This window comes from Sus scrofa, chromosome 1 (genome assembly GCF_000003025.6).
Source record: "Sus scrofa isolate TJ Tabasco breed Duroc chromosome 1, Sscrofa11.1, whole genome shotgun sequence".
NCBI lineage: Eukaryota > Metazoa > Chordata > Mammalia > Artiodactyla > Suidae > Sus > Sus scrofa.
The window spans coordinates 269,433,156-269,452,557 of record NC_010443.5 but is presented as its reverse complement, the minus strand read 5'-3'; the positions used below and the strand labels follow the sequence as shown (position 1 = coordinate 269,452,557).

Sequence of the window (19,402 nt, the reverse complement as noted above, 5' to 3'; positions counted from 1 at the left end):
GGGAACCAGCCGCCCCCGAGGTCTCCAGCAGGAAGCCGAGCCAGCCTCCAGCACATTTCCTGCCCAGCCAGGGGCGCTAGGCCTGGTCCGCCTCAAGTCTGAGCTCTCCTCGGCTGAGCAGAGCAGCCGGGGGGCTTCTGGGCCACCCACACTCCCCGCCCCGCGCCTCCGCCCGCACGTCCGCACGTCTCGGGCTGCAACTTGGGGAAGTTTTTTCCTTTTCCTTTTTTTTTTTTTTTTTTTAAGTTGAGTTTGTTATCACTGCTCGGTGCCACTTGGTGGTGTGCTGGCGGCGTCTCCCTCCCTCCTCGCGCCCCTCCCCTCTTCCTCTCCCCTCCCTCCCGCCTCTCTTCCCTCCCCAGTGGACGGAGGCAGGAAGGCTCCAGGCGCGCTCTCCCCTCTGACCACCTACGGAATGACCTCAGAGTGGGAGAATGTGCCAAGGCCCCGAGGAAGCTCGCGTTCTCCCCACTGCAACCAAATTCACATCTGGAGCCGCGCCTTCGGCCCGGGGGCGCGCGGGGCGGTTCCAGTTTGAGAGGGGTTAGGAAAGAAAGACTGAAGGAAAAAAAGAAAGAAAGAAAAAAGTGGCAGCTTGCTTTCTATTTGACAGTGTCTGTCCCTCTCCCTCTCTCTCCCTCCCTCTCTCTCTCTCTCTCTCTCTCTCTCTGTCTCTCTGGTAGTCTCCCCAAAGCTCTCTCGCTCTTTCTCCGCCCTGCGCTCCCCTTTGCTGCGCGAGTCGCCCTGCAGGACCATTCACGTCTCCCATCACCCCCGAAGCCTCCCGCAGGGAGAGGAGGAGCTGCCGCCAAGAGGCCCTCACCCCAGGCTCCAAGAGGCGGACGCGAGCCAGTCCCAGGAGCCTGCTGGGCTGTGGGTCCTGGTGTCGCGCGACGCGAAGGTTTAGGGGACACTCCAGGGCGCGGGGGCCGCGAAGGGCCGCGATGGGGGTGGAGGAAATGGGAGGCTGTGGAGGCGTGTTACCGGGGGGAAAGGCACCTTCACCTCCTAGGGATGTTTTCTCGGCCTCCCCGGGGAAGAGTCTGGAGCTCTGAGGTGGGGGAACGCTGTGTCGCCCCCGCCCCACCGTCCCCATCCCCCCGGCGCCCCCCGTCCAAGTCCAAGGAAGAGCAATTTGATGCGTGGTTTAGATTCAATCCTCCAAGCCAGTTGCCAGAGCTCCCCCTAGCGCCGCTTGGAGGGCGCTGCAGCGGCTGCGGCTGGGAGTGGGCGAGGCGCAGCCGGGGGCGGTGGGGCTGCTGGGGGCGGCTTAGAGCCCACCTGGGGCGCAGCGCAGCGTCGGGATCCAGCCCTGGCTGGAGCGGGAGCCCGGGGGCTGCGTGCATCCCCACTGCAGACCCGCGTCGAGGATGGGGCACGTGGTCCGCCGCCTTTGTTGGGAGCGAGGACCTGGGCAAGGGAAGGGACCAGGCAAGCGGCTTGGGAACTCCCACCCGTCCCTATGGCAAAGAAGGGTGGGTGGTGGCCTGCGAAATTAGAGCTCTGAGCCCAACAGGACCCCGGTCCAGGGTTCTCCTCTCTTCTGCCAGGTTTTCCGAGCTTCGGCTGCACCAAGAGACCTCAGGCACGTTGGGATCTAGGGAAACCGTGGGGTGGGGTTGGAGGGCTCTGGGAGCACCCAGAAGAGAGGTGCCCTCTGCCCAACTATCTTTTCAGGACCCAGGGACCTCGGGCAGCCACACAAAGGGTTAATGCCCTGAGCAGAATGCACAGCGACCCAAAACACAATCCCCTGGCCATCTACCTCTGAGATGTTCCCCACAAAATAGTGACACAAGCACGGTCCTGACGTTAGAGTGCACACCACAATGAGGACCACACCGGGCCAAACACACTGTCCCCAACACAAGACGCTGCAAGTAGCATCCTCACTCCACTCAATGCCACGCCCCCTTCCCTGGAGAATGGCAGAGCAAAGCGTGCCCTCCCGGAACAGGGAACAGCCGGAGAGACTGAAAGGCTGGGGAGGTGGGGGGCTATGAGGATCTTGGGAAAAGGGGGAGGGGCCTGTCCGCAGGCATACCGGGAGCCCACAGACCCAGGTCCTGTGTCCCAGGGCCCTCCGTCCCCATCCCATGGTTTCACGAGATCCCAACGTGCCTGAGGTCTCTTGACACACAGACAACCTGGCAGAGGAGAGGAGAGCCCTGCATTGGGGTCCTGTTGAGTTTCAGATAAGCCCCAGCTCTTTCCAGAAAAAAGGCTAAGCCAGACCCCCACAAGAGCCCCTAGGCAGGACTTAGGGTGAGGGGCTCCTTGAGGAGGTAGGGAGATGGGAAGAGACTGAGGGACTTGGAAGTGATGAGGCAGAGCTTTCAGAGAACAGCATTCTGGAAGCGAGAGCTCCAGCAAGCCCCTGGTCCCTTCAGGTTAACCAGCACAGACACACACACACACACACACACACACACACACACTTCCCTCAGGCTCCTAGAACACCGCAGGTCCCGCTGCCCTTGATACGTGGTGTAGGGCTGAGCCAGGCCCCAAGCTGCCTTCCCAGCAACACAGAGATGCTGGAATGACAGCCAAGAGCCTCACAGAGCTGCAGGCTGCCTTCGAGAGAGGCCAGGGCCTGGGGATGCCCTGGACTCCCCGGAGGGCCACTGTCTAGAACACTGAGGTCTGAGTGCGTCTATGGGATGTGTGTGTGTGCGTGTGTGTGTGTGTGTGTGTGTGTTCATGGGCTTCCGCTGGTGCAGGGCATGTCTTTCTGCAGCTCCATGCACAGACACACATTTGCAGGGTGCCTACTTGGTGCCTAGCCCGTGCAAAGCCGTGAGCTGAGCACTGCAAAAAAGAACAGCAAATAAAAGGACCCCAAATCCCTCTGTATGTATTCACCCACTTAATTTTCCTCTCAGAGCTCTATACTATTAGCATCCCTGTTTTAGAAACAAGAAAGCTCGCCCGAAGTCATGTGACGAAGAAGCGGCGGGTCGTACGGTTGGAGTTCACAGTCTAGTGGAGAAAAATTCATAACATACTACAATACGGGCTGGCAGATGACCCTGACGCTATCTAAATAGTACCATTGGTAAGTGCTGGCGGAACCCAGACTAGCAAACTGGGAGCACACCCCCCCAACGCTTCATGCTCTGGGTCAAGGGATGGAAAGACACCTGGGACAGTGGTGTCTGTGTCCCACCCCACCCGGGGCAGGGACTGACTAGAACCAGCTTGGGCAAAAGGTGGGATTTCTTGGCTCATGGCACTGAACTGTAGAGTGGGCAGGGGTGCAGCTGGCTTCAGGTACAGTTGGATCCAGGGACAAATCTGCCTCCCGCCACTTTATTTAAAAATTTAAATAAAGAAAGAAAGTGGCCAAGCCCAGTTTGTTATTGGGTCAGGTCTGTGTAACTCTGGGGGTTGAGCTGGGAACCACAAGTCCCAGCTTTGGACAGATGCCTGAAGGGGAGGTGGCCCCAGGAAGCCCTCTGATGCTTGGCCTCTGTGTGCAGGTCCACACTCACTCAACTGATATTAACAACTACCAGGAAGGGAGTGTGGCACAAGGAACCCATGTGCAGGCCTAGGACAGAGCCCTAGGACAGATCTCTTTGCCAAGGGTCCTTTGGATGGGCCTGTCCATGGGGCTCCATCAATTAGAAAGAAGGACAGGGAGTTCCCATCGTGGCGCAGTGGTTAATGAATCCGACTAGGAACCATGAGGTTGCGGGTTCGATCCCTGCCCTTGCTCAGTGGGTTAACGATCCGGCGTTGCTGTGAGCTGTGGTGTAGGTCACAGATGCGGCTCGGATCCCGCGTTGCTGTGGCTCTGGTGTAGGCTGGTGGCTACAGCTCTGATTCGACCCCTAGCCTGGGAACCTCCATATGCCGGATTGGCCTGGAGCCTCAGCCTGTCTGGTATCACCAGGGAAACCGGTTGGGGCAGCTGCCCCAGACTGTGGTTATACTGGTTTAGCCCCGCCCTCCATCCCCCTCAGGCACCCTCCCCCCACTGACCCGAGGGAAGAAAGAAAGTTCCTATAACACCAACAATCCCTACCATTTCTCCCGCGCTTACTGTGTGCTGGGCACTTCTCAAGTCCTTTCACGGGTGGTAACTGAATCCTCCTCTCCCTGACTTCCCTTCTGCTCCCCTCTCCTGCCACTCTCCCCTTGCCCTCTGCCTCTTGCAAGGCTTCTTCCAGCTCCAACCCGCCAGTGAGTTCCTGTGTTTAGCCTTCGCATTTGCTGTTCTGTCCACCCGGAATGCTCATCCACCTTTGTTTGTCCAGCTAATACGGTAGGGATTTCTAGGGCTCCCCATCTTGGGATTTTGTCTCCTTCCCAGGCCCCCAGGAGCACTGCCCCTCCCAGGCCCCTTGCAGTTCGGCAGGTTTCTGGGAGGAATTCTGGCCTTTGGCTTGTGAGTTATTTCCCTTTGCAGAATAACCTGGGTCCTGCATCTCTGAGTCGCCCCGAGAGGGAAGGCATCCCGGAAGAGCTGTCTGATTTAGTCAGACTTTGCATGTTCAAGAAATTAATCTCAGAGTTCCTGCTGTGTCGCAATGGCATCGGCAGCATCTCTGGAGTGCTAGGATGCAGGTTCAATCCCTGGCCCGGCACCATGGGTTAAAGATCTGGCATTGCCGCAGCCGTGGCATAGATCTGATCCCTAGCCTGGGATCTGCATCGGCTGTAGGGTGGCCAAGAAAGAAAAAAAGAAAAAATTAATCTTACTTGTGGCTGCCAAGGGGGAGGGGAAGGGAGTGGGGTAGACTGGGAGTTTGGGGAGTAATAGATACAAACTATTACATTTAGAATGGATATGCAATGAGGTCCTGCTGTATTTCTGATCACTTGGGATAGACCCATGACGGAAGACAATGTAAGAAAGAGAATGTGAATGTATATATTTGACCAGGTCACTCTGGTGTACAGCAGAAATTGTCACGACATAGTAAATCAACCATTCTTTGCTTTTTTTAAAAAAAGGGGGGGCATTAAACAGAGATACCTATCAAAAAATCAAGTCATACTCAAAATGCGGGAAAAAAGAAATTAAATCTTTGTTGTGTTAAATTGCTGAGATTCGGGCATTAATTTGTTCCTGCAGCAGAGCTTATTTTATACTAATACAACTGACCCATTTAAGATGTCAGCTCAAACATCGGGCCTTCTTGAGCACCACGTTTAAAGTCGTGCCGCTTGCTGGAGTTCCCATTGTGGCACAGTGGTTAACGAATCCAACTAGGAACCATGAGGTTGAGGGTCCGATCCCTGGCCTCGCTCAGTGGGTTAAGGATCCGGCATTGCCGTGAGCTGTGGATCTCTCCACTAGAATGTAAGCTCCATAAGGCCAGGAGCATGTCTTGTTCACACTGTGTCACTGGCGTCTGACATACATAGGTCCTCAATATATTTAAATGAATGGATGAATGAACCCATTTCTTTTTTTCTTTTTTTTTTTTTTTTTTCGGTCTTTTTGTCTTTTTGTTGTTGTTGCTATTTCTTGGGCCGCTCCCGCGGCATATGGAGGTTCCCAGGCTAGGGGTCCAATCGGAGCTGTAGCCACCGGCCTACACCAGAGCCACAGCAACGCGGGATCCGAGGCGCATCTGCGACCTACACCACAGCTCATGGCAACACCGGATCGTTAACCCACTGAGCAAGGGCAGGGACCGAACCCGCAACCTCATGGTTCCTAGTCGGATTCGTTAACCACTGTGCCATGACGGGAACTCCCAATGAACCCATTTCTTGAATGAGTGTGACACAGGCAGGTGAGCCTGCGCTCAGGTAGATGTGACGTCTGAATTGCCACCTGCAATTTTCTTACTGTGACTAGACACCAGCCTCAGATGATCAGAAGTTCCCGGGCTAGGGGTTGAATCAGAGTTGCAGCTGCCAGCCTATGCCACAGCAATGTAGGGTCCATTGCAGCTTGCAGCAACACCGGATCCTTAACCCTCTTAGTGAGGCCAGGGATCGAACCCGAATCCTCATGGATACTAGTTGGGTTCTTGACGCACTGAGCCACAGCGGGAACTCCTCTGCCACTTTCTAGGTGACAATAATCTCTTCGCTTCCCCTTTCCAAGTCTCCAAACCCTTATCTGCAAAAGGAGGATGCTTTTTTTTCTTTTTCTTTTTTTTGGAGGGGCTACCCCTGCAGCATATAAAAGTTCCCAGGCTCAGGGTCGATGAATTAGACCTACGCTGCAGGTTTTCAGAACAGCCACAGCAATGCCAGATCTGAGCTGCATCTGTGACCTACGCCACAGCAGCAATGCTGGATCCTTAACCCACTGAGCGAGGTCGGGGATTGAACCTTCATCCTCATGATAACTATTCGGGTTCTTAACCCACTGAGCCACAAGGGGAACTCTAAGGAGGATGCTTTTGGGTACCCACCTATGCAGTGAGCCTCCTACAGCACCACACCTGGCATACAGTGGGTGCCTAATAATTAGAGCTATGATATATCATCACTGGTCAGCTCGGCACAGATAATACCTTTTTCCCCGCCAAATGCAGGAAAGGTCCTCTACCAACTCGCTCCACTCAACAAAATCGATGACCTACAAAATAAGAAGAAGCACCTTCTTCCAGAGAGACCCACACAAGATCTTTTCACTCTGGGGCTGGGGAAGGAGGGCGGAGGACATGCCCTATAAACTTTGTTGGAGTTTTTCGTGTCTTTCCATAAATTGGTACTTGTGTTTGCAAAAGAGGTTCTTCTGCAGGAAAATGTCTGGGTATCTTGAGGGCCTGGCTCTGCCTGAGAGTCAACATTTACTCAGGGCTTGTTGAACAGTTTCATTCAGGACACGGGCTTGGTGATGGAATGAATGAAGGGATGGATGCCTGCCTGAATGAACCAACCATCTGTCCTCCAGAAAGTGGGTTAAAGGGAAAACAGCAGGGAAAGAGATTGTTGGCCCGCACCCCCCCCCATCAGCCCTTTCCCCACCCCAACCCCCTGGGTCACCTCCCCTTGACCCTGCCGTCCCCACCCAAGCCAGCCACAGCCACAGCCACAGCCACACTGGGTCAGAGCCGTATCTGCGACCTATGCCACAGCTAAGGCGATGCTGGATCCTTAAGCCACTGAGCAAGACCAGGGATCGAACCCACATCCTCATGGACACCATGTCAGGTTCTTAACCCACTGACCCACAAGGGGAACTCCACCTAATGTTTCCTGAACCCTCCAATATGCCTTTCTCACGTTCCTTCCCTGGTTCCCAGCCACCCTCCAGGCCACCTACACCACCCCCACCCCAGGGTGGGACATGAGGGTCTCCTTTGATACCCACATTAACTGAGGAACGCTGGAAGGCAGAGGAATAAAGCTTCCCTTCGTTTGCACAAAGAACCAGAGGTCTAACACGGATGAAGGACCCGGCAGAGAGGAGTCCCCATCGGGGCTCAGCGGAAATGATGAGGACTGGGTCACAGGTTCGATCCCTGGCCTCGCTCAGTGGGTTGAGGATCCAGCGTTGCTGTAAGCTGTGGTGTGGGTCGCAGACGTGGCTCCGATCCCGCGTGGCTGTGGCTGTGGCGTAGGCTGGTGGTTACAGCTCCAATTCGACCCCCAGCCTGGGAGCCTCCACATGCCACGGGTGTGGCAGAAAAAGAAAAAAGAAGAGACGCGGCGGAGAACAGAACAGGTCCATGTGGGGAGGGGCTGTCAGAACTCCGAGTGACCTGCAGACACTTGGATTGGATGGACAGTTCCAAAACTCTTTAGGCCAAGAAAGGAATCCAGGCATCCAGATGCCCAGGCCTGGATCCTCAGCTCTGCAGGGCCCACTTTATTCAAGCCTCAGAAACTCAACCAAAGCCGGCTTAAGCAAAGGAGAGCTTCATTGGCTCAGGAACTAGGAAGTCCTCGGTGTTTTAGCTCCAGGCACAGCTGGCCCCAGAGGCTCACATGATGTCACCAGGGCTTGCTTGCTGTCTCTTGGCACTTCCTGTCTCTCCTTGGCCTCTTCCTAGGTTTTCGTTGGGGCGTGAGCGTGATGGCCACCAGCCAGGGCCAGCTTCGTGGGCACGTGACCAGTGCAGTCACACAGGGCCCCCCGTTCAAAGGACTCCATGCCTGGGGCTTAATGCCCTGCTGTCTTGATGGGGCTTAAAGTTTATGCAGTCTTGAAATCCATAACAGTCATTTTGACTTCGTGTTTTGGAAGTGAGGTCTGATAGGACAATGGAGTCTGTTCTGAGGGCTTAGAACTTCGATTGACGTGCCATCCTGCCTCCTGTGACCTCCCTGCCTCCCTGGGACATGTTCTCGGCCCCCCACCCCCTACCCCTGGCCCCTGGCCATGCTTGGCCTCCCCTTCTGCATGACTGCTATTGCCTTCCACCCTGGGAACAGGCCCAGGGACGGCTGGGGTCTGGCGTATGTGCCCAGTAGTGTCGCAGGGCGTGGTGGCAGCTCTCGTTGTCTGAGGTTGGCTGCACTACCACCTGCCTGGAAGCCAACCAGAGGCTGTGTCTAGGAGCCCCTTACCTACCCACCATCTGAGAACTGAGATCCTGGGGGGGGTCACCCCTCTGCTGGAGGTTGAGGTGGGGCCCGTGGGAAAGGGAGGAGTCTAGCCAACTTCCCCCGGTCCCAGCCCTGGGCCAAGACTCAGGACATCTGTCTGGTGGTCGGTGGATGGGGTAACTAAGCAACTGTCAGGTTCAAGGGATGGACGGAACATGCCGTGGACACACACATGGGCAGAGGGGTGCCCGGTATTCCCCCGGCCAGCTCCAGGGCGCCCTTCTCCCATAGCCTCCCTGAGTCTGGTTTGTGTTTGTCTTTTCTGGCCAGTGCAAGACACCTTCTGGGACAAGCCACAAAATAAGAATTGAAGAATTTGGGTTACACAAGTTAAATGCTCTAATATTTGCTTTTAAAACTGGTATTGTACAATATAAAGATGAATGGTAAAATTCATGCTGATCATTTAAAAATTCGTGTTTTTCCTTAGAGTGACTCGAAAGCAAATAAAAATTTCATCATGACAAATTGAGAGCCTGTGGAAGGAAGGAAACACATTCTAGGTACCATTAGTAGCATTTTTTTTCCTACTTTTTGAGGAAGGGGCCCTGAGTTTCCCTTTTTTTTTTTTTTTTTTTTTGGTCGTGCCCGCAACATGTGGCAGTTTCCTGGCTGGGGATAGAACCCACACCCCAGATGTAACTAGAGCCACAGCAATGACAGTGCTGGATCCTTAACCCGTTGAGCCACAAGGGAACTCCCCTGCATTTCCATTTTGCACTGGGCCCCCAATTATACACCTGGCTCTGCCACTAGCATCCCCAGGAAAACATTTTCCTAGCTTTGCAACCCTGGGAGAAGGGGCATCCTCCCATAGCTCCAAAAGGAAGTACCAGGGATGCCACTCATTGGCACAGCCTCAGTCACATGCTCACCCCTGAACCAATCACAGCAGATGGGGAGGCAGGGCCCCTCTGATTGGCCAAGTCTGGGCCTCTGTCCATCCTGAAGACTGGGGGGGGATTGGTCAGCCCACTTCAACCCTTTTTGATGGGTGCTCTGTAGGGAAGAGGGATCTGTTCCAGGGGAATGGGAGCTGCCCAGCCACCAGCCCCTGCTATGCTTCCTCTATACATTGTATATGCTTAGGGTAAAAACCACAGTATCAGCTGGGCAGAGAGCATCTTAGCGCGGTTCTCCTGGCTCACATCTCCCCAGTGTCCTTTGCGGGGTCCTCCTCCCCCTCCGTTAAAGGCAGGGAGACTCTGGGCTCAGACCTTGGTCCCTTCTCCCTTCCTGCCACCTTCTCCTGGCAAAATTCATGCAGTCCCATCAACCCACTGACAGCTCCATCTCCAGCTGGGACCTCTATGCCGAATGCAGCTCAGAGCCCCAGCTCTGCATGACCTCACCTCTTGGGGAGCTCACTCGTCTGAACCCAAACCCCCAAGAACCACCCCCACACCTGCTTCCCCTCCCCCCAAGTCTGTCTGTCCCATCAAATCGGAGCTGCAGCTACAGGCAGGCCTACGCCAGAGCTTGCGGCAATGCTGGATCCTTAACCCACTGAGCGAGGCTAGGGATTGAACCCGCATCCTCATGGATAATAGGCAGCTTCTTAACCTGCTGTGCTACAACGGGAACTCCTAGCCCTTCATTTTTTCACAGCCTTTATCTGTCTCATATTTTACTGGAGACTTCCTTGTCCGTCCGTCCATCTTCTGCACTAGAATATAAACTGAACAGGGCAGGAATTCATCAGCCCACTGCTCCATCCCCAGCCCCTGGAGAGAACCGTGCACTGCACATAGTAGGTGCCCAATAAACTTCTGTTGGCTGATGGGCCCACTTCCTCTGCTACCTTCCCAGCAGGCAGTGGGAAGCTCACATGAATAAGTGCCGGGTCCCATCAGTGAAGCAGAAGAGACCCCAGGGGGAGGCCTTGGGTGGGGAGAGGAGGCCAGCAAGGGGGCCTGACTGTTTCGGGCAGGGCCTTGAGTGCCAGGATGAATGCCTGGACCATCCTCTGCTGTGTCAGGTGGCCACTTATTCGAAGCAGGGCTGCTTCCACCCCATCTCCTTGCTGCTCTGCCTCTCCACCCTTGGGGATCTCCCACAAACCCAGCCTACCCAAGGCCAAGTTCGAGCGGTCTGCTCTGCCTCCACCAAGTGTGCTGCACAAGTGTGTGCACAAACCACAGAACCGCGAGACCTCAGAGTCTGAGACGCTGGGAGGTGGTCCCGCCAGCCTGACCCTCCACGGGGCCCCAGAACTCCTGCCTTGGACTTGGGGGAGGGACAACTCGGCACCCCAAGCCCCATCCAGCACGTGCTGTCCAGCTTTTTCTAGAAAAACTCCAGGGCCAGGGAGTTTTATCCATTCATTCACTCTACAAAGAGTTACTGGGCACCTACCTACTCTAGAGCAGCCTCTGTTCCAGGCATTGGAGACTCAGCAGTGGACCTGCTTCCTGCCCCCACAAAGCTCCCATTCCACTGAGCCAACAAGTCAATAGATAATAAAATTCCAGATCATAATGAGTGTCATGAAGGCAACGAGAATAGAGAGTCTAGCTCAGGATGGAGAAGAGCTGGTGTGGTCAGGCCTCCTTCTGCAGCCACTCAGAGAAAGCAGGGAGGGCCCCTCGGAGGTGGCAGCCTCTGAGCTGAGCCCTAAACAAGCCCTAAGCAGCCACTGCTCACCCTGGGGTCCAGGCAGTCCAAGCAGAGGGAAGAGCAGGTGCAAAGGCCCAGGGGCAAATGGAGCTGGGGATCTTAGAGGCCCAGGAAGGGAGAATTATGATGGGCATAGGGAGGGGATCAGAGGGGCCAGGTCGTAGAGCAGGTTGTTTTACTGACAGTGAGAAGCTACTTGTGGGATATGATGGGACTCACCTCCAAGTGGCCCAGCGTGGAACCTTGTTCGGAGGGTGGAGTGGAATCAGCTACCAGAGAGGAGGTGGCCACAGCGGGCCAGTGAAAGCGGACAGTGGCTGAGACCCAGATGGCCGCAGTGCAGACCAGGGAAAAGTGGACCCATTTGGGTTCTAATTTGGAGGCACCCGACAGGACCTGCTCATGGGTTGGATGTGGAGAATGCAAGAAAGGCAGCCTAATGCCTGGATGGGGGGCCAGATGGGTGCTGTCCACTGAGATGGGCTGCCTGGGCCTGGGGGAGAACCAGGAGCCACTGGCCACTTCCTCTTACCCAGCCGAAGTGCCTCATCCTGCTGACCCACGCAAGACGGACACCAGACAAACCTGGGTCCACCCTGACGCCCCAGCATGGGCTGGAGGCCGTGGGCCGTCACTAACACCCTCCAAGCCCCAGTTTCATCATCCCTAAAATGGGAAAGTGATGCCAGTTTCCTGGCTCCCTGTGGGGACACCATGACACGTGAAAAGTACATCTTGCAGGCTGACTCCTGGCTCTGCCAGAAGCGCCATTACTGTCCTTGCTGTCCTACCCCACTGTTGTCTGTGGGTTGTTTTTTTGTTTTGTTTTGGTTTTTTTGTCTTTTTGCCTTTTCTTGAGCCACTCCCGTGGCATATGGAGGTTCCCAGGCTAGGGGTCAAATCGGAGCTGTAGCCACCAGCCCACACCAGAGCCACAGCAACTCCGGATCCGAGCCGCGTCTGCGATCTACACCACAGCTCACGGCAACGCCGGATCTTTAACCCACTGAGCAAGGCTAGGGACCGAAGCCGCGACCTCATGGTTCCTAGTCAGATTCATTAACCACTGCGCCACGACAGGAACTCCTGTGGCTTTTTTGTTCTTTTTTTCATCTTTTCTTTTCTTTCTTTTTTCTTTTTTTTTTTTTTTTTTTGCCATGCTTGTGCCATGAAAAAGTTCCCAGCCCAGGGATCGAACCCTTGCCACATCAGCAACCTCAGCCACAGCAGTAACAATACCAGATCCCTTAACCCCTAAGCCACACAGGAACTCCCCCCCTTCATTGTCTTTGAGGGACTGCTCCTGCCTCCCAAAAATAGGTGCCTCTCAGATGGTGCCAGGGTCTGGGGCCAATCTTGGACAGACGGGCTCTGAAACAGTTCGAGGCAGAGGACTCTCAGGCCATCTGAGTGGGGACAGTGCAAGGCAGCCAGGGCCACCCTGAGGTTTCAGCTCAACCCCAGGGAGAGGCTACAGGAGCATGAGCTTTAAGGGGAGAGACCCAACACCTCCCCTGTCCAGCCAGTGGCTTGACTCACCTGAGCCTCAGTTTCCGCCTCTGAGAAATGGGACCACAGTGTAAGGTAAGACAAGCTTTTAGGCACTTCACCCAGGGCCAAACACATAGGCTGCGCTCAGGAGCCACCAGCTTCAAGGTCCCTGGGGACACCTCCAGGGGTCAGGGTGCATGCTGCTTCTGGGGCCTGGAGCAGAGGCAAATGAGGATATGGGGGCGCCAGGGATCTGCATGAGGGGGGCAGGAGCAGCCCCTAGAGGCGCTCATTCAGCAGGACTCACTAGGCCGGTGTGGTCCAGGCTGGAGGTCAGGCCTGGGTCAGCAGACAGCAGTGGGACAGCCTGCCCCAAGCCATACCTCAAAGCCTGCATAGGGGCCCCTCATCGCCCCCACAGGGAAGCCTTCCCACCAGCGTCCTCCACAGCAGCCCTCACCCCCTGCAGGCCCTCTTGTATTGTCCTAAATCCTGTATGAGCAACTAAAAGCTGTGGTAGAAGGTCTGAGCTGGGGAGTTTCCGTCATGGCTCAGTGGGTTAAGAACCTGACATAGTGTCCATTAGGATGCCGGTTCGATCCCTGGCCTTGCTCAGTGGGTGAAGGATCCGGCGTTGCCGTGAGCTGTGGTGAGGCCGGCAGTTGCAGCTCCAATTCAACCCCTGGCCTGGGAACTTCCACATGCCGCAGGCGAAGTCCTAAAAAGAAGGGAGAAAAAAAAAAAAAAAGAATGCCCGTGTTGGGGCTCGATGGCCTGAGTGCAGACACTTCTTACCTAGGAAGTCCTGACCCCTTCCCGACCCATGATTGTGGGATAACCCCGTAAGCCCGTGTTTTTATCTCCCCAGTGAGGAGACTGAGGTCCAGACAGATGAAGTAACTGGCTCAAGGTCACACAGCAGCAAGTGCAAGAGCTAATTCCGAGCCCACGCACACCTTGTTGGGGAGCTGGGTCTAGAAGGTTCTGCTCAGAGAGCAGATCAAGTTGAATGTCCCCAGGTGGAGGTCTGGGCAGCCTGGTCCCCCTGCAGCCCCCCGCCCAGGGCTGAACTCTAGTTCTCTGGGGGTGAGACGCCTGCACCTGTTTGGCTTTGCAGGGTCCCTTCGGGAAAGCCTCAATCTAGTCTCCAGCAAATAAGGAGCAGAAAGGGATCTGCCCACACGCGGGCTAAGAGGTCTATCGCAGAGTCGGCGAAACCCAGCTGGAGCGGGTACTGGGTGTCTCAGAGCCAAGGCCGCCCACCAGCCAGGACACCCCTGGCTTTCCCGAGGGAGGGATGCACCTCCCACTTCTTTCTGCTCCCAGGGAGCTGACTCCATGCCAGGCACGGTGGACATCCTACCTCAGCCTCATGGCTCTGGACTGCCCTCCACATGCACAAGTAAGAGGGGGCTCTGCCCCTTTCTTGGGACTCAAGAAACCAGCCCCTGAAGGACTGCAGGAATTGGGAAATTTGGAACCGTTTCTCCCTTGGTTTATAAGTACGTCCACCCGCATCCCCACTCCAGGTCACAGGCAGGAGAAAGGGCACCTCGATTCTGGACTTGGTCTGGACCCAACCCAAGTCAGCTGGGATGCTGAAAACAGGTGCAGGGTGCCAGGGAGGCTGTGGGTACCCAGGAGGGAGCCGCTGACTCTCCTCAACTCTCCCCATCCAAAGGCTCCCTGAGGACTCCCACCTGCCATCTGCTGCCGGGTCCAGTCCTCAACTCTGGTCCCCCAGAAGCTCTACTCCCTGAAGCCCCAGCCACCTGCCCCCTTCCTCAGAGAGGCTCTGCTAGATTTCACCTCCTTTATCCAGACATGTCTGAGCAAGTCTCCCCTGCTTCTCTCCCTCCTGCCTCCCTACTGGAGGTACACCGGATTCCAGTGGTCCTTAGGGGGAAAAATTTTAACTGGTATCCAGCATTTTTTTTTTTTTTTTTTAATGGATGCACCCACAGCGTATGGAAGTTTCCAGGCCAGGGAGTGAATCTGAGCCACAGTGATGGCCACGCCGGTTCCTTTAACCCACTGCACAGGCTGGGGATCAAACCCACGCCTCCACAGCAACCAGAGCCACCGCAGTTGGATTTTTAACCCACTGCACCACAGCAAGAACTTGGGGGAAATTTTTTTTTTTTTTTTTGTCTTTTTGCCATTTCTTGGGCCGCTCCCGCGGCATATGGAGGTTCCCAGGCTAGGGGTCTAATCAGAGCTGTAGCCACCGGCCTACGCAAGAGCCACAGCAATGCAGGATCCGAGGCGCATCTGCGACCTACACCACAGCTCACGGCAACACCGGATCCTAAACCCACTGAGCAAGGCCAGGGATCGAACCCACAACCTCATGGTTCCTAGTTGGATTCGTTAACCACTGCGCCGTAACGGGAACTCCAAATACTTGGGGGAAAATTCTTAAACACAGTTTCTTCTTCTAAAATTACAAAATGATAATGTGGACATTGTAGAAAGATTTAAAAATCAAATATGAAAAACAAAACGCAAATACTTACCCACAATCATTTTCCCTGTCCCTCCCATGACTCAGTAATGTTTAAAATCTTTTTTTTTTTTTTGTCTTTTTAGGGCCACACCCGCGGCATACGGAAGTTCCCAGGCTAGGAGTCTAATCAGAGATACAGCTGCTGGCCTACACCACAGCCTCAGCATCGCCTGATCCTCAACTCACTGAGCAAGGCCAGGGATCGAACCGGCAACCTCATGGTTCCTAGTCGGATTCCTTTCCACTGCGCCACAATGGGAACTCCAGGAATATTTAACATCTTCATAATCATCTGTTGGAGGCAGGAAAAGCAATACGGGTTTCCCCCAAACCGCCACACCCCCATCACCCAGGGACAAGCGTGTTACTACCTAGAGAAAGTGCCCTCTGATCCTTTGTCCACGTGGATGAGAGACAGACCCATCAAAAGGTACATTTTTTCTTTTTTTTTTCTTTCTTTTTTTTTTTTTACAGAAAAAGAGCTGCTTTTCCCACTTCCCAACAGGTCATAAGCATCTTTCCGGGAGAATCAATGGGTAAGTGCCTCATCTGATGGCCCATTTGTATGCCTGCTCCACCCGGCCTCCTACAATCCCCCACCGCTGGACACACAAGTTATGTCCAGTGTTTCATGAGGGTAAGTCATGCTAGAATAGGCTCCAGGACGGGGTGAGGGGCTGCCTTCCTTATTCACTGCAGCATCCCAGAGCCTGGCACAGGGCGGGAGCAGAGTGGGCTCCAGATGCTGCCTGGATGAGTGACCCAACCTAAGCCAGCCTCTCCAGGGCCCCCTCCACCGTGACTCTGGTCCTCGGCCTGCAGCTACACCCAGGTCCCCCAGGGCCACTCCAACAGCCCACTTGGGCTCTGCTTTCCTCCCTCCCCTTTTTTGCCACCCTGACGCCACCCTCATCCCTCCCTGGCCCATTGTACTTCTGCCTCAGGGCCCTTGCCCCCAGAACTGCTCTCTGAGGTCCCCCAAATACCCCAACTCCAGTGCTGGCCAGCTGGCCTCAGTGCAGCAGTGGACAGGCCGAAGCACCCCCTCGGCCTCAGCAGTGTCCCCCTGCTGCCAGGCTGGGTGCCCAGCTTCCTCTCTTTCCCCCCCAGTTCTCCTGGGTGATCTGGCCCATTCTGCCCCTCCATCACCCTCCGCAACAGGCAGAGCCCCTAAAATCTATCTCAGCCGTTCACAGATACTTCTGAGCACCTGCACTGTGTGACCCCTCCTAGGGATAGAGGGAGACAGCACCCCAGTGGCCGGGAGCAGCAAGATGGGTGCCGCGCCTAGGGGGGTGGGCCTCAGCCCCCACCAAGGAACCCCAAGTATAGAGAAGCTGTGTCTGCGGAGCAAACAGCCCCCCACCACCCCATCTTCCAACTAGATGGCTGCCCCCCCAGTGCCCCCGAAAGGTTCTGGAGCAGCTGCACAGACACATGTGGTCCCAGAGCCAGTGTGCTGGGTACTCAGAGCAGGGGTAGGCAGATGGCTGCCTGACCATCCAGCACACCTGATCTGGTCCAGGGCGCCAGGTGAGGATGCTCAAGGAAGCGAGGCCTCCACTGCGCCCTGAAGAATGACCAGGGGTTCCCAGTGGGAAGAGCGTTCTAGAGAAGGGCCTAACTATTCAGTGGCCTGGAGAGTCTAAGGAACAGAAAAGAGGACAGGGTGGCTGGACCCCAGGGAGCAGCGGGGGGGAAGGGAGCCTGAGGCTGGAGTGCCGGAGGCAGGTGGGGTGGAGGGCGGTCCTGGAAGTCCCTGCAGCCCAGATGTCCCCTCCCCACCAAGGACTGGGACTCAGGAGCCTGGCCAGCCTCCCAACCAGCCACATCCAACACGTCTTCCCAACAGAGCTCCTCAAACTCAGTGTCTCTCCCCCACCCAAGCCTGCTCCTTCTGCTGGGGTCCTCCCAGGCAGACAGGGGGTGTCCCCAGCATCATCAAGAACTCTGCCCTCAGAGTTCCCTGGTGGCTCAGCAGGTTAAGGATCAAGTATTGTTACTGCCATGGCTCGGGTCACTGATGTGGCATGGGTTCAATCCCTGCCTGGGAACTTCCAAATGCCATGAGCATGGCCAAAAAAAATAAATCAATTTAAAAAAAAAAGGACTCCGGAGTTCCCGTCGTGGCGCAGTGGTTAACGAATCCGACTAGGAACCATGAGGTTGCGGGTTCGGTCCCTGCCCTTGCTCAGTGGGTTAACGATCCGGCGTTGCCGTGAGCTGTGGTGTAGGCTGCAGACTCAGCTTGGATCCCACGTTGCTGTGGCTCTGGCGTAGGCCGGTGGCTACAGCTCCGATTCGACCCCTAGCCTGGGAACCTCCATACGCCCCGGGATCGGCCCAAGAAATAGCAAAAAGACAAAAAAAAAAAAAAAAAAAGACTCCACCCTCTCCATCAGCACCAAATCCCACCAATCTCCTGCTGCCCAGCCCAGGGCTCTCTCTGCCCTTCACAGGGCCTTCAGCATCTCCTACCTGGGCCGAGGCACCAGTCTTGGCACCACCAGCATCCAGCTCCCACCCAGCAGTCAGACAGCTGCCCGGGATCCCCAAATCTCAATGGGACGATCTGGGTCCCCCCACATCCTCACACACAGGTGCCAGTTAAACACCCTCCCTGGTCACTGCTTCGTTTACTGGTGCCCGCTGTGTGCCAGTCTCTGCTGGCCCTGGGAGCCAGCAGTGAGCTGGTCCCTGTCCGTCCGTCTTCCAGCAGAGCAGACAGACACGAAGCACATGCCTCTCGCAAAGAACTAAATGCAGTTGTGTGCGTCTCTGGCAACACGTAGGGGTGGGGCTGGGGGTGGTCTCCCACAGAGGCGGCCCAGAGCCCTCCGTGGGCCTGCCCCCTCCTGCCTTTGCACCCCTGCCTCTTGTGGCCCAACCTCCACCCCTCTGCTCACAGCAGCCCCCACTGGCATGCCCTCTGTGCCCACATCCAAGGCCCTGCCCAAAAGTCACCTCCTCCACACAGCCTTCCCCAGGTCCCCAGATTCCTTTGTCCCCCTTCTTCCACAGCCGGTCCACTAGCTCTTGCTTCTCCCACTAAGACTTTTCTTGAAAGCAGGATGCTCACCTCCTCATCTCTGCATTGCCCCAAGTGACTCAGATGTACCCTATGCTTAATACTTGTTGGATTCACGAAAAACACATTGCCCAACGTGGGTGCACGTCACCCTTGTTCTCCTTCCAGCACAATCCTGCCCAGCTTTTCCTCCCAGGAAAGGCCTCTGCTGTCCCTCCCTGACCATGGCTCAGCCTCAGCTCCTTTGAGCCAGGAAGGAACACAGCTGAGGTTCAGTTTGTTCCCTGGGGCCTCTGGCCCAGGAGGGTGGGAAGCTGACACCCCGCCCTCCAGCTCTGGGGGCAGGAACCCTTGCCACACTCCATCCCCCAGGTCGTGCGTGGCCCTCCCACCCTGCCCCCAGCCCTGGCCCAATCCTAGGTGCCCACTGCCCCCGAGTGCCCCGCCACGCCCTCCTCCCTCACCTCCGCCTGCTCTCCCCACCTTGCCTCACATTTCCCTGCGGAGGAAAACCTAGCTCGACCTGCCTCATGCCCGCCGCGGGCCTGGGGCCTGCCTCCCCTCCAGGAGAAAGGACAAGCAGCTGGTGTCTCTCTACACCCGCTCCCATCAGTTCTCTGCCCGCGCCTGCACCGCCACCTTCCCGCTCCGGGGTTGTTCCCAGGGCCCAGGGGACACAGAGGCTTCCCTGACCTCAAATCCCATCCACTCACCTGGCCGTTGCCCCCTTTACAACAAAACTCCTAAAGGGGAGGGAGCTGTGGGGAAAGAGGCCCGGCAACCACACTGCCCACCGTCCTCACCCACGCCTGCCTCTGCCAGGGAGCCTGGGTGGGGAGACTGCGTGCTTCCAGGAGCCCCTCACCAGGCATCGTAAGGAAGCGCCCTGTGTCCAGGGACCTCCCTGTTCTGTCCCCACTTCCTCCCCAGCCTGCACCTAGGGCTTCCTCCCCCCACCCCCACCCCACTGGAGCTGCCCTTAGCGAGGACCCAAGGCCCCAGGGTCCATCCTCTGTCCTTAGTCATACATCCAGCGGGTCACCACCAGGCCCTTCCCCTGTACCAAACCCTCCAGCAGCTTCCACAGACTACCCCTGACTAGACTCCAAACGCCTCTGCCTCCACGCACCGCCCCAGCCCTCCCCCACCGCCCCAGCAGCTCTCCCCCCCCTTTTTTGTGCAAGGGTTTTTTTTGTCTTTTTAGGGCGGCACCCGTGGCATATGGAGGTTCGTTCCTA

General features: G+C 56.1%; 1 long non-coding RNA gene across 1 annotated transcript; it reads left to right on the top strand.

Annotated features, from left to right (window-relative positions):
- LOC106509274 lies at nucleotides 353–6,969 on the top strand. Its single transcript, XR_001306654.2, has 3 exons — nucleotides 353–3,058; nucleotides 4,165–4,270; nucleotides 6,504–6,969. It is a non-coding gene; the product is annotated as an uncharacterized LOC106509274 (long non-coding RNA).